The 14,093-nt window shown below is 47.7% G+C and overlaps 1 protein-coding gene across 2 annotated transcripts in view; it reads left to right on the forward strand.

Moving 5' to 3' along the window:
• The first annotated feature begins 4,704 nt into the window (after positions 1-4,704).
• The window catches only part of LOC139061212 (calcium-activated chloride channel regulator 1-like), a 266,208-nt gene continuing 256,819 nt past the window's right edge, over positions 4,705-14,093 (forward strand). For both annotated transcript variants that reach the window (XM_070540869.1, XM_070540870.1), the window contains exons 1-3: positions 4,705-4,813; positions 5,085-5,183; positions 12,746-12,844. The gene's annotated coding sequence lies outside the window, so the exon portion shown is untranslated. The remainder of the gene's footprint in view (positions 4,814-5,084; positions 5,184-12,745; positions 12,845-14,093) is intronic.

The raw sequence follows: 14,093 nt of genomic DNA on the forward strand, positions 1-14,093 counted from the left end.
TGTAAAATATATAAGCATCTAGGACAATTGTCCTGACGTATGAAACATGACTTGCATGATTTGGTGCACAAAAACGTGAATTAGTTAAGGGGATCATCAATAGTTAGGATATCTTGAAAAAACAAGTGGATTATGTAGCACCTGACGCGCCGACGACCGTGTCTGCAAAGTACTACGGTGGTGTGCGCCTTACTATCCTGATGCGTAATGATTTGTAATAGGGCGCAATAAAGAGGAGTACAATCCTCAGCGAACAAATAGGGCGGGAACAATTATTTACTTATACACATTAGTATATTTCGCAATTGCAAAATTACGTATTTGCAAACGGGGAAGCATGTGACGACAGGAAGGTTCGACACAGGACACCAAGAGACTGTACTGTATTTGAATGCGTAGGAATTGTGCCTCGTTGCCAAGACGTGGGGGGGGGGACAAATGCTTTTACCTCATTACAGGGAACTGTGACATCAAGCCTGATGAGCTGATAATAAGCAGACAACTCATTTTTTCATACGCTAATGGGAAGCCGTGGTACCGGGTTACATTTATTAGCCAGGATAACGTTTTCTGTTAAAAAAACAATAGCTAGTGCCGGAAGCTGATATGCACCAGTGGGCAAATTGAACCTCGGGAGCTGTTCAGAGCCTAGCTATCTATATAAAGTGATTAGGTTTTCTTGTTACTTGCTCTTCAATGTGTTTGTCTGTAGTTAAAATACTTCTAATTGAAAGGTATCCGGCAGTAAATGCACTGGAAAAGGGACCACGCAAAAAAAAATAAAGGACAAGGATACGACAGAGCGACATGCACACAGTTCTGACAGAACGCACATAGCTTATTCATGAAGCAATGAAGGAATAAGTATCGAGGCTGATACCATATGTGAATGATCGGCAAAAACGTGGAATATTATTTGCAATGCTGATAATGATAACCACGTGCTTGCAGACGACACGAAATGCTTGCCAGTCAAACCTTCTCAAGATACGCCATTTCCCGAGATGAAAGATGAAATATGAAAGATACGCCATTTGCCGGCCAATCGGCGAGCCCGCTCAGATGTCGTCATTATTGTCCAATGGTAGGCGCCCGTGCTTGTGTGCGTCACATTCGGCTCAGAGGTTCGCTCCTTGGGCTCCAATACTCCGAGGGATTACTTGTCTGCGGTATTGCCTTTCTGGTCTGCAACTGCCGTCACAAAGGTGGACGGGGGGATTGCACCCTGGGCTTCTCGGTGCATTACAGTCGTCGTTGCCTCGCCGTTTGCAAGTGCTCAGCCGGGGCAGGCGGACTGTTCTCGAGCGACCTTTGAGAGCAGCAAAGCCTCTTTCCTCGAGACCCAGGTTACATGGAACAATGCCAGGCTCCCGTTTCATGTTCAGGAAGACTTAAGCAGTGGGGCAATAGCTCCACCTAAAGGCGCACGAGATGGCGAACGCCAACTTGTTTGGAAGTGCTGCGCATCGGAAATGTAGTAGATGTGCGTCTGCGCTACTGCTCCCTAATTAGGTGTGACGCGATTCGATGTGGTCTGGTGAACTCGAAGGAGGCTCAGGAAACGATCCCGTATCTAACACTGGTAAGCTTCCTAGGTCTTTTCCTTCACTGGTAATCAACCTTTTTCCAGTACAGATACTTGAACACTCCCCCAGCTCATTTATATTCTTCCATATTCATCAACCGTTCTACATACTGAATTTTCCTGCAAGGTTCCCTCACTTCAAAACTAGTCCAGCCCATATCACCCCGCACAGCTTCATTTGTAGTCTTCCCGTGAGCGCCCAATGCGAGGCGATCCACTGACCTTTGGTTCCCGTTGAATCATGACTGTACGCCTGATTTAAAGCAAACAACCGCATTTCCAAACGTAAGTCCGGGAACCATTACACCTTTCCACATACCTCGGAGGACCTCGTACCTATTGTATCGCCATAGTGCTCGGTGCTTCATTATGGCTGAATTTCCCTTCCCCTTTATTATTATGGTTTTTTCCTGTATTTCCACATATCTATTGCCTTCATGTATCCATATACCAAGGTATTTATATCCTGTTACCCGAGGTATTTCCTGGCCCTGTATTTTACTGTCTGTTTAATGTTTTCACTGAATACCCTAACACCCGATTTTCCAACACTAAATTTCAAACCTAAGTTGTTGCCTTCCTGTCCACAGATATTAACCAGACGATGCAAATCGCTTTCATAGCTGGCAACACAATGTAGTGGGCACAAAATAAACCTGGGAGTTGCTGCTCTACTACTGCACCTGCCTGTCTGTATGAGATATTAAATCCGATATTACTTCCTTTTAGCGCCCTCTCTATTCTCACCATGTACATCATAAACAGCAGCAGGGATAAAGGGCACCGCTGCCTCAGTCCCTTGTTGATATGAACTTTCTCCTCGCTCATCATCACTTCCCATTCAAAGCAAACAGCATTTTCTAGGTAAATCTCTCTCAAAAGCTCTAAGCAATCCTTACCGTGCTTGATAATGCAACTCCTGCTGCTACAACAGTGATGATTTCGACGGGATGGCTTTTATCGCGGGAATCCAGACAGCGCAGTATGCAGCTTGCGGGTGGTTTCAGCGGAGTGCGCACCGAGACCAGCAGGGAATTCAGTGCCGCGCAGGAACACGTACGGTGCAAGGATGATCATCCACGTAGTCACCGCAGCTATCGAGGGGACAGCCGATGCAGTCAGCCTGTAAAACTAAGGAATTTAGTTCGAAGACGTGCTTGAGAATGGAACTGATGGTGCAACAACAGTGATGTTCTGGCCGGGACAGGTTTAAGGCAGGAATCCGGACTGTCTAGAATGCAGCTAGGTCGTGGTTTCCGCGGAATGCGCGCCGACACCAGCAGGGAAGTCACTGCTGCGCGGGCACGTGTACGATGCGCGGATGAGCAGCCAGGTATTCACCGCAGCCATCAAGGGGACAGCCGATGCAGCTAGCCTGTGAAACCAAGGATGTTTGCTTAGATGCGTGCTTGCCAATGCAACGGATGCTGCTACAACAGTGATGCTCTCACCGGGACGGCATTTATGACAGGAATTCCGACTGCGCATGATGCATCTTGGAGGTGCTTTTAGTGGAGTGCGCGCTGGGAACAGCAGTGTAGACAGCACCGCGCGGGAACGCATACGATACAAGGATGATAATCCAGGTAGTTAACGCCGCTGTCAAGGGGACAGTCGATGCAGCTATCCTTTGAAACCAAGGAAGCTTGCTCAGATGCGTGCTTGAGACTGGAACTGATGCTGCAACAACAGTAACGTTCTAGCCGAGACGGCTTTTATGGCTGAAAGCCGGACTGTATAGAATGCAGCTTGGAGGGGTTTTCAGTGGAGTGCACACCGAGAACTGCAGTGTAGTCAGCGCCGCGCAGAAACGAGTACGATCCAAGAATGATAATCCAGGTAGTCAACGCAGCTATCAAGGGGACAGCCGATGAAGCTAGGCTGTGAACCCAATGAAATTTGCTTAGATGCGTGCTTGAGACTGCAAGTGATGCTGCTAAAACAGTGATGCTCCCGCTGGGACGGCTTTTAAGGCAGAAAATTGGACTGCGTAGAAGGCAGTTTAGGGGTTGTTTCAGCGGCTAGGGGTTGTTTCAACCGCAGCTATGAAGGGGCAGCCGATGAAGGTATCCTGTGAAAATAGTTAATTTGGCTCAGATGCATGCTTGAGAATGGAACTGATGGTGCAACAACAGTGATGTTCTGGCCGGGACGGTTTTTATCTTAGGAATCCGGACTGTCCAGAATGCAGCTATGGCGCGGTTTCTGCGGTGTGCGCGCCGACACCAGCAGGCTAGTCACTGCTGCGCAGGCAAATGTACGCTGCGAGGATGACCAGCGAGGTATTCACCGCAGCTATCAAGTGGACAGCCGATGCAGTTAGCGTGTAAAACCAAGGAAGTTTACGTATGCGGGTGCTTGAGAATGCAAATGAATCTGCCACAACAGTGATGCTCTCGCCAGGACGGCTTTTAAGGCAGGAAACCGGACTGCGTAGAATGCAGCTTGGGGATGGTTTCAGCGGAGTGCGCGCTGAAACCAGCACGGTAGTCGGTACCGCGCAGGAACGTGTTCAATGCAAGCATGACAATCCAGCTAATCAACGCAGCTATCGAGGGGACAGTCGATGCAGCAATCCTGTGAAAAGGGGGAAGTTCGATCCGATGCGTGCTTGATAATGGAACTGATGGTGCAACAGCAGTGATGTTCTGGCCGGGGCGGCTTTTATGGCAGGGGCCTGGACTGCCTCAATATATCCTGGTATTCTTGCTAGCCTCCACACCGCTGCAAACTATCAGTGAAGCGGAGTATGTTACTACTGATCAATGTGACAACTCGTTAAATACAGCATCCCTGCTTTTGGCGTATCGTTTGTCAGACTGGAAAAGAGGTGTCAAAGATTTTTTTCTCTTCTGTGTATTTCGAGATTTCAAATACTAAGTAGAGAAGTCCTAAAAATCAACTTTAAAATGAGTGTGCATGCGTTTACTGTGCTCGTTAATTGTTTCGTCATACTTCTAGAAATTTATTTTACACTTCGTTTACTTTTTTAACGCTCTCTAATACCTTGCGTAAATAAGCATTGTGTTTATATTGATATTTTTGTTTATTCTTTGTTTTTGGTCCTTATACAGTATCGAATGCTTTGACCATACCGTACAGTGGGTGTGTGCCATGTTCTGAGAATTGGTTAGCATCCGCTTTGCGCGAGGGCCACGCGCCGGTTTGCATCTGGTTGTGCATGCACGGAGGAGGACGAAGGCCCTTCTGTCAGCGCTCCTTGTTCTGGTAGAGTACTAGTCAATTTTCTAATTCTCTTTCTAGTTCGTTTGAGCTTTCTTGAGTACTTTTTCCGCAGGGCGTTTCTGAGGCAGCCAGGCTATCCTGCGTTGCCTGCTCTTCAATTTTCCACGGTGGCGGTGGTCGCCATGCATGACGTGTTACTTGTTAGTTCCGAATTGGGTTCTGAGCTGCGCATTATGTATAGATATATATTTAGCGACTTGATCTCAACTGTATACCTGTGACTCTGGCGCCTCACAATACAAATATTGTTCAGACGCAGGTTCCGAAGGCGGGAAAGCAGTGCGCTCTTGAAGGCGGCCCTCCTGTATAACCTCGCCGACCACGCACATGCTCCTTTAGTGTTGTGTCATCGGTGAGCCACTTCCTTCCCCCACAATAGTCTCATTCGAAGGCCCAGTTAGCTCGGTTCACGCAACTCTCTGCCGTAGAACATCAACAATGATAGGAGGAAGGAGCCGGAATATTTATTATTATTAGTAGTATTATTAATGTTGATGACATTGTGTAGCTGTTATCAGTCAACTAGTTACACATAGTTATAGCAAGCGAAGTGTTGACATGTTTTGTGGGACCACGAACGAGCAAATTTTCAATTTGTAGAAAAAATGAAAGTTTACCTAGTGAGAAATAGTTTATAAACTGTGATTTAATTTGCAAGTTGTATTGAAACTAAACAGAAGGCCAGTTTAGAGAACGATACTATCCTAGTAGTAGCGTAAATTATGTATTCATAGGTTTTGTCATGACGCCCACAGTTTCCGTACGCTTTCCACATCAAATAATTTCGATAGCATAATAGTAGCGTGACAATCTACTATAGCGATCGGAGAAAGAAGAGCGCCGTATGTTCATTGTCATGTGGAGAACACCATGCCATCGAGTCCACCTCAAGCAGTTGCGTCTACTTTCTGCTTTCCGGGACCATCGGCGCCACGGTCAGCCAGCGCCAACAAATCGTGACATCGGGGAGTTCGTCTACTGAGCCATTTCCACATAATGGAGGACGCGGGCTGACCTTACCAGCACGTGCAAGAATCAGCATAGCACATGGCGAGCGTGCCAGCATTATTCCTGTGCCAACAGACGTACCGGGGTTCTATGGCCTCAAGGAATTCTATGCCGTCAGGCAGCTCTCGGGTTAAGGCAACTGAACAGCCACTTGCACGTTACCAACGTGACTGATCCACTGATACGCTACCAACAAGCATAGCGGAAGCTTCCGGAAGACCTCGTCAAGTAACTCCGACTGCCACCTCCGAAGGCGAACCACGTACGTGGACGTGCGGTGCACCGTCATTAGGCGCTATGCTCCCTCAGGCTTAAACCAGCAGCCTCCCGACACACAGTCCCGACCACCTTCACCATGGGACCACTCACACCATCCCGCTTCCTTGCGGCCCACACCATCAGCGTCCACCCGTGCTGCTCGTTACGACACGCCAACCCAGACCTCCATCATCCATACGGCACGTTCGTCGCCATCCCACCTCACACGCACTTGCGCGCATCCATTTGCAAGGACGTAGCTGCACCACACACCAACACTCTTCGCTGCTTCACAACCCATGGCACCCGTTCCTTGCACGCAGCCGCCAACTCCCAGCCTCTTATATCTCGCGACGTCGCTCGCAACCGCTTCAGACTACACTGCTGTCCACACGAGGAACGATTACCCTATCCAACGGCACGGTGATTTCACCATCTACCTTTAGACGGACGTACATATTAGTACGCTGCGCGGTGGAGCCGAAGACGATGAGACGAAAGAACTGATCGCGCTGCAAAAAATGCCAAACTGCCTGCGATCTCGTCTCAACGGCCCCTCGATCATCTTGTAAATAAATTCATCTCATCCTGTAGCACCTTTTGTGGACAGTGCGGGGTAATCTCTCTGGACAACCTCCTTCTACACACCCTCCGACGAAGTCGCCGCTTCTTCGGACTACCACGTGACGACATGGACGTGAACGAAGTCCAAGCAGCTGGCGGCAGCCATGACACAAGCAAGCAATATGACAGTGAGCACTCAGGGCAAGTCATCGGCTGGATCCCTCAAAAGGAACCACGCACCTTTTGCGCGAAAGCTGACGAGGGTATCGACGACTGGCTGAGGTATTATCAAAGGGTAACCAGTCACCATGGGTGGAATACAACGTTGCCCGAGTTGCAAAACCGCGTTTTCTTTCTAACCGTAACCGCAATACTCTGGTTCGATAATAACAAAGGCACGATAAAACCGGGGGAATGGTTTGTTGAAGAAATCAAGATCTGCTTCGGAGACTCACTTTGAAAATGAAAGAAGGCTCAGCATACGCTTTCGCGTAAAGCACAGTTGCCCGGAAGAACATGCACAACCTAGATTGCAGAAGTGTTGAAACTGTGCAGAATTGCGAACATGGGCATGTCGGACGAAGTTAACGTTGGAAATCTTCTGAAGGGCATCATTGAAGATGTCTAGAATTTACTCGTATCAAAGGAAGACCTGCGTGCTCCGTCTGGTGTAAGACGTCACGGCCGTTCTTTTGAGGCACTGATGACATGACGTGTATTGCCAAAGTTAGGTATACTTGACAACGTGAGCACGGTCGGAAACGTGGATGTCTCTGCCTCCCACGACATCGCTTTGCTAGTACGTCAACTCATTAAAGAAGAATTGGCGCACTGTCAAGCACAAGGTCGAGGAAGAAACGCACCACGGGAGTACCCCCAATGCGCGCTTGACGAACAATGTCCTGAACAGCCGGTACTTTGCCAACTCCAAACTAAAAGCGAAATTCGGGGTTTGCAGGATCACGGCGTCCTTCGCGTACTTTCGAACGTCGTCAGACCGCACCACCCCAACGCCTTCCTCCCGGGTACAGCCAGCCCGAGGCCCGATTTTAGGACTATCCTGTATACCCCGAGCTACCTATTTGCTTTAGCTGCGGTATCCATGTACATATGGCCAGGTACCGTCGCTGACGGCAGCAGCAAGTTTCGGGAATATCCTGTTATCACACGCGGGAGGCCAAGTCAGCGCGCCGGGCGAGGCCGCTTCGACTCTTCAACGACAACCGCGTGAACGTGTATCCCGGCGTGAGTCTCCAGCTTCCGCCAGCAGCCATGTGGCTCATTCACACCGCTGATTTGGAGGTTGCGCGACAATTTGCGACTCGCGACCAAAAAGCGACTGAAGGCGACTGATGCTCACACCGGCAATCCCGGCTGAGTGCGACCCGCAAGTCGCAATCCCGGAGATTATCGTTGTCAGCGAGAACTCTCGGATTTTACGCGGTATTTGCCGCGACGCGGGAGCAGGCCGTTTGTAGACACATGAAAGATCACTTCCGGAGCGCCATTGATTTGTTCATCAGTTTTGCGACCACGGTCGCATGATTGAAAAATCGAGCTGTGAACGACTAAACCAAAATCGCCGTTTTTAGGAAAAGCGACCATTTGTGACTATTTGCGACTGGTCGCTTTGCGACCAAATTGTTCGCTCGACCGTTGTCAGTCGCCGGTGTGAATAAGCCTTTACTCCTCCGTCAACCAGCTGTCGTTGCTCGCGATCACCTCGCCGTCACTCACTTTCACCACCATTCCAACTGGGAAACGAGCTTGATAGAAAGATACAACAGTTAGTGCACGGTTCGAAGGCCCTCGGCATAGCACAACTGGTAGCGCAATATTCGCGCAATGCGGAGGTTGGGGGTTTGGCTCTCACCAGAGACACGATATCCTTCCGTCCACTTTCAATTCGCTTTCTTTGTTATTTTGTGCATTTTAATTTCAACTACAACTAATTTACCCAATACTTTTCTTGGCTTCATTGTCTGTAGGCTTTATGTGGGCATGTTTAACAAAATAAGGCCCCTGCGTTCCCCTTATTCTCTCGTTTTGTGATGCATAAGCGTTCTTGAATCGGCTGCTACGTAGCTTTTACTTAGTTTAGTTAGTTAAACCTGATCATAGAGCTAAAAGCGACGAACACAAGGTGAAAATACGACACGACCAGAAGGGAAGCGTTCCCTCGTCCTTGTGCCGTCTTTTCACCGTGTGTTCGCCTCTTTTACTGCTACCATCAGTTTTAAGCAATGCGTAACCAACTAGCTCAGCACCAATCTTATCGTTTTATTATTTTGTTAGCTTATACATGTCTACCCATCGCTAACTATCATCTACTATTACACTATTGTAACGATTACATGTGTTAACATGACTAATTGCGCATTAACTTTGTAGATTTATCGCATCAACTGAGCCGAAACGACGTCAATACCGGTTTTCTAGCTTTTTTCTCAGCGGTATTCTTTTTTATTTTCTCTTTCTTGTTACGACCTTGAGATGGCCATGGCGAGCGAAGGTTTTTTGAGGCTACGAGATATCTACTATTACACTATTATCGCGTATACCAATCAGCTATTCTATTATTTTTTATACTCTGCAATCCCGAAGCCCGCTTCTTTGCACGCGGGTCAGTAGGAAAAGTAAGCTTGCAAGAGGGCATGATTCGAACGGTTTTTGCATTTGTTTTACAGCGAAGCTATTATCCTATCAGTGGTGGGCATTTTTCGTGTACCACTCTGAAGAAAGATAATCATCATCGGCAATGGCTCACACCCTCCTGAGAGGGTGCAATGATAAAATGCAATGACGCATCCCCCTCGTAATGCAGAGGCTAAAATCACTCTGCAAAGTGAACCAAACAGTGCATATATTCATTAGAATCACGCATACAACGTACAGAAGAACGTTCGTTTCAATAATGAACAAGATAAAAACGAGCATCTGTCATCATAAGCAATGGGTAATACCCTCGTTAGCAAGAAAAAAAATGCAATGCCTCATACGCCCTTAAGGCAGAGGCTACAAGCGCTAAGCAAAGTGAAGCGGCATGTACAGGGTCGTCCACTCTTAGTTAGAATGCCCCTCCGTGCTGCCGGCGCTCCGCGGGGCGCCTCTGTCGGGCGCCGGAGAAACTATTGCGCAGGTGCAGTGAGAGCCGCAGGCGGGGCTTCGCGCGTCGTCTGCTACAGTGCGCCCTGTATTGCGGTGAAGTGGACTTCAAATTTGCACTGCCTCCGCAGAACGCCGATGGGAGAAACGTTTCTGAATAAACAAAAGACTGCTGAGAAGCCTATCAGCTGCTTTTATCCCGTTGCAGCAACCGTAGCAAAGTTTCCTGCGTGCCTGGTGAGGTTGAAACACACAAATAAGCTTACAGGGGAGAAGATGCGTGCCGCCTAATATTCGAAGCTTTATACTACTGCTGCAGCACTACGATCTGCCAATATTTTTAATTTTTGGTGTCTTGCTGAGCAGCTGGTAATAAGTGTTAGCAGACGACTGCTGTTGTCTGCTGAAATCTCGGCGCAACGAAAATTAATCGGAGCAGAGTAGTAATAGTGGAGGTGGTACTACATTTTCAGTCTCCTATTTTACCTTCCCACAGATACAGGTAGACGGCCAGGTAGCATCATCAGCGTTTGAAAACAATCCCTAAGGTTTACCAGGACCTCAGTCTTCAGCTTTGCACGGCTTTAAGTAGTTGCTGAGAGGATATTTGTTAAGGCGATAGCGTTTAATTGTTCCTACTAGCGTCTGTCCGTTACATTTTAGGTCACGTGACCTTAATATTCCACCTCCACTATTACTATTGCGCTCCGATTAATTTTCGTTGCGCCGAGATTTCAGCAGCCAAGAGCAGTCGTCTGCTAAAACTTATTACCAGCTACTCAGCAAGACGCAAAAATTAAAAATATTGGCGGATCGTAGTGCTGCAGCAGTAGTATCAAGCTTCGAATATTACGCAGCGCGCATTTTCTCCCCTGTATGCTTATTTGTGTGTTTCAACCTCACCAGGCACGCAGGAAACTTTGCTACGGTTGCTGCAACGGGATAAAAGCAGCTGATAGGCTTCTCAGCAGTCTTTTGTTTATTCAGAAACGTTTCTCCCATCGGCGTTCTGCGGAGGCAGTGCAAATTTGAAGTCCACTTCACCGCAATACAGGGCGCACAGTAGCAGACGACGCGCGAAGCCCCGCCTGCGGCTCTCACCGCACCTGCGCAATAGTTTCTCCGGCGCCCGACAGAGGCGCCCCGCGGAGCGCCGGCAGCACGGAGCGGCATTCTAACTAAGAGTGGACGACCCTGTACATTCATTGAAATAACCCATACAACACACAGAACAACGTACGGTTCCATAAAGAACAAGCTGAAAACAAGCAACGGAACCATCAGTAAAGCATTGTATGTCCCCCTCAGCTGTTTTCTTTTTTTGGCACTTGGCTTGGTGCGTGGCGTAGCCTAACGATAGAGCTAAATATAAGCACACAGACCTGCTTTATAGACATACTGTAAGATTGACTTGTAGTGATCGTTTTGCAACAGCTTCACTGGACATCAACTCGAGCAGAGCCGCGATGGCATTTAAATTTTTTCTAAGCTTTTCATTCATACCTTATCGATTGAAAAGCTAACAATAATTTACATTTACACTATTATAACGTATAAATGTCTTAATATTGCCAACTATGCGTTTATTTTCCAAATAATGGGTGTGGCACTTCTCGCGTTACAGACAGATATAGTATCGTACTTGCCAAAGAGTGCTTACGCATTCATGTCCGGCATCGTGCGCTAGTACCACTCTGTCGCTCGCAGGTATCAGCTCAGGTACCTTCGAATACAGTCGAGCACCACCTGCAGCCTCCGCCGTTGGCGCTGGATACAACACCGCCGATTCACTTAGTGTGATCTGAATGGCCACGATAGGATGTCGTGACACGTGCCCTTCAAGGGCCACATCTGTGTAACAGGTGTACTGAACAATGGAAAAATGGTTCCGTGCTTCCTTTAAACAGATGTTCTCGTTGATATTTGAATTGGTGTTCCTTTCTTTTTTTTTTGCTGCTAGCAAATACCAGGTGCTCTAGGGGTGCCCGCCATCGTTTTTCGCGCACTGAATTGTTAGTACAGTCATCCCCAGGACGGTCATGTTCACCGCACTTTTACACGTAAGCCACCCTTGGCTACACAAAGGCCCCTAATAATACATCTAGCACTTAAGTTATCAATAATTCTGTTTGTTGGCTCTGACACGCATTTTGAATGCCTTGTTTCAACATACACTGGTAGTCTTGCTAGCCTCCACACCGCTGCACACGATGAGTGAAGCGGAGTATGTAACTAACGATCAATGTGACAACTCGTTAAATACAGCGTCCCTGCTTTTGGTGTATCATTCGTCAGACAAGAACAGATGTGTCAAGGATTTTTTTTCTCTTCTGTATATTTATAGACTTCAAATACTAAGTAGAGAAGTTCTAAAAATCAACTTTGGGTTGTGTGTGCATTCGTTTACTGTGCTCGTTATTTGCTTCGTCATACACTTAGAAGTTTTTTTACACTTCCTTTACTTTTCTAAGGCTCTCTTATACCTTGCGTAAATAAGCATTGTGTTTATATTGATATTTTTGTTTATTCTTTGTTTTTGGTCCTTATACAGTATCGAATGTTTTGACCATACCCTACAGTGGGCGTGTGACATGTTCTGAGAAATTATTAGCATCCACATTGCGCGAGGGCCCCGCGCCGTGTTGCATCTGGTTGGGCATGCATAGAGGAGTACAGAGGCCCTTCTATCTGTCAGCGCTCCTCGTTCTGGTTGAGTACTAGTCAATTTTCTAATTCTCTTTCTAGTTCGTTAGAGCTTTCTTGAGTACTTTTTCTGCAGGGCATTTCTGAGGCAGCCAGGCTATCCTGCGTGGCTTCCTCTTCAATTTTCCACGGTGGCGGTTGTCGCCATGCATGACGTGTACTCGTTAGTTCAGAATTTGGTTCTGAGCTGCGTATTATGTATAGATATGTATTTAGTGACTTGATCTTAACTGTATATATGTGACTCTGGCGCCTCATAACACAAATATTGTTCAGACCCAGGTTCCGAAGGCCAGAAAGCTGTGCGCTCTTGAAGGCGGCCCTCCTGTACAACGGCGCTGACCACCTACATGCTGCTTTAGTGCTTTGCCAACGGTGAGCCACTTCCTTCCCCAACAATAGTCTCATTCAACTCTCTGCCGACGCAACTCTCTGCCGTAGAACATCAACAATAATAGAAGGAAGGAGCAGGATTATTTATTATTAGTAGTATTATTATTAACGTTGATGACATTGTGGAGCTATTATCAGTCAACTAGTTACACATAGTTAATGCAAGTGAAGTGTTGACCTGTTTTGTGTGACCACGAAAGAGCAAATTTTCAATATATAGAAGAAATGAAAGTTTACCTAGTGAGAAATAGTTCATACACTGTGACTTAATTTGCAAGCTGTATTGAACCTAAACAGAAGGCCAGTTTAGAGAACGATACTATCCTAGCAGTTGCGTAAATTACGTATTCATAGGTTTTGTCCTGACGCGCAGATTTTGCGCATGCTTTTCACATCAAATAATTTCGATAGCATAATAGTAGCGCGACAATCTACTATAGCGATCGGAGAAAGAAGAGCGCCATATGTTCATTCTCATGTGGAGAACACCATGCCATCGAGTCCACCTCAAGCAGTTGCATCTACATTCCGCTTTCCGGGACCATCGGCACCACGGTCAGCCATTGCCAACAAATCGTGACAGCGGGGAGTTCGTCTCCTGAGCCGTTTCCACATAATGGATGATCCGACAGACCGAGCCAGCACGTGCAAGAATCAGCATAGAACATGTCGAGCGTGCCAGCAACATTCCTGTGCCTTCAGGCGTACCGTGGTTCTATGGCATCAAGGAATTCTATGTCGTCAGCCAGCTCTCGGGTTAAAGCAACTCAACAGCCTCTTGCACGTTAACAACGTGAGCGATCCTCTGATACGCTACCAACAAGCACCGTGGACGCTTCCGGAAGGCCTGGTCAGGCAACTCCCAATGCCACCTCCGAAGCCGAACACGTACGTGGTGCACCATTAGGTGCTATACTCCCTAAGGCTCACGGCAGCAGCCTTCCGACACACAGTCTCGACCACCTTCGCCATGGGACCACTCACCCCATTCCACTTCTTTGCGGTCCACATCATCAGCGTCCACCCGTGCTGCTCGTTACACGCCAACCCGAACCTCCATCCTCCATACGGCACATTCGTCGCCATCCCACCTGACACGCACTTGCTCGCATCCATTTGGAAAGACAAAGCTGCACCAAACACAAACACTCTTGGCTGCTGCACGACACATGGCACTCCTTCCTTGCGCGCAGCCGCTAGCTCCCAGCCTCTTATATCGGGCGACTTCCCT

This window comes from Dermacentor albipictus, chromosome 6 (genome assembly GCF_038994185.2).
Source record: "Dermacentor albipictus isolate Rhodes 1998 colony chromosome 6, USDA_Dalb.pri_finalv2, whole genome shotgun sequence".
Classification (NCBI taxonomy): Eukaryota; Metazoa; Arthropoda; class Arachnida; order Ixodida; family Ixodidae; genus Dermacentor; species Dermacentor albipictus.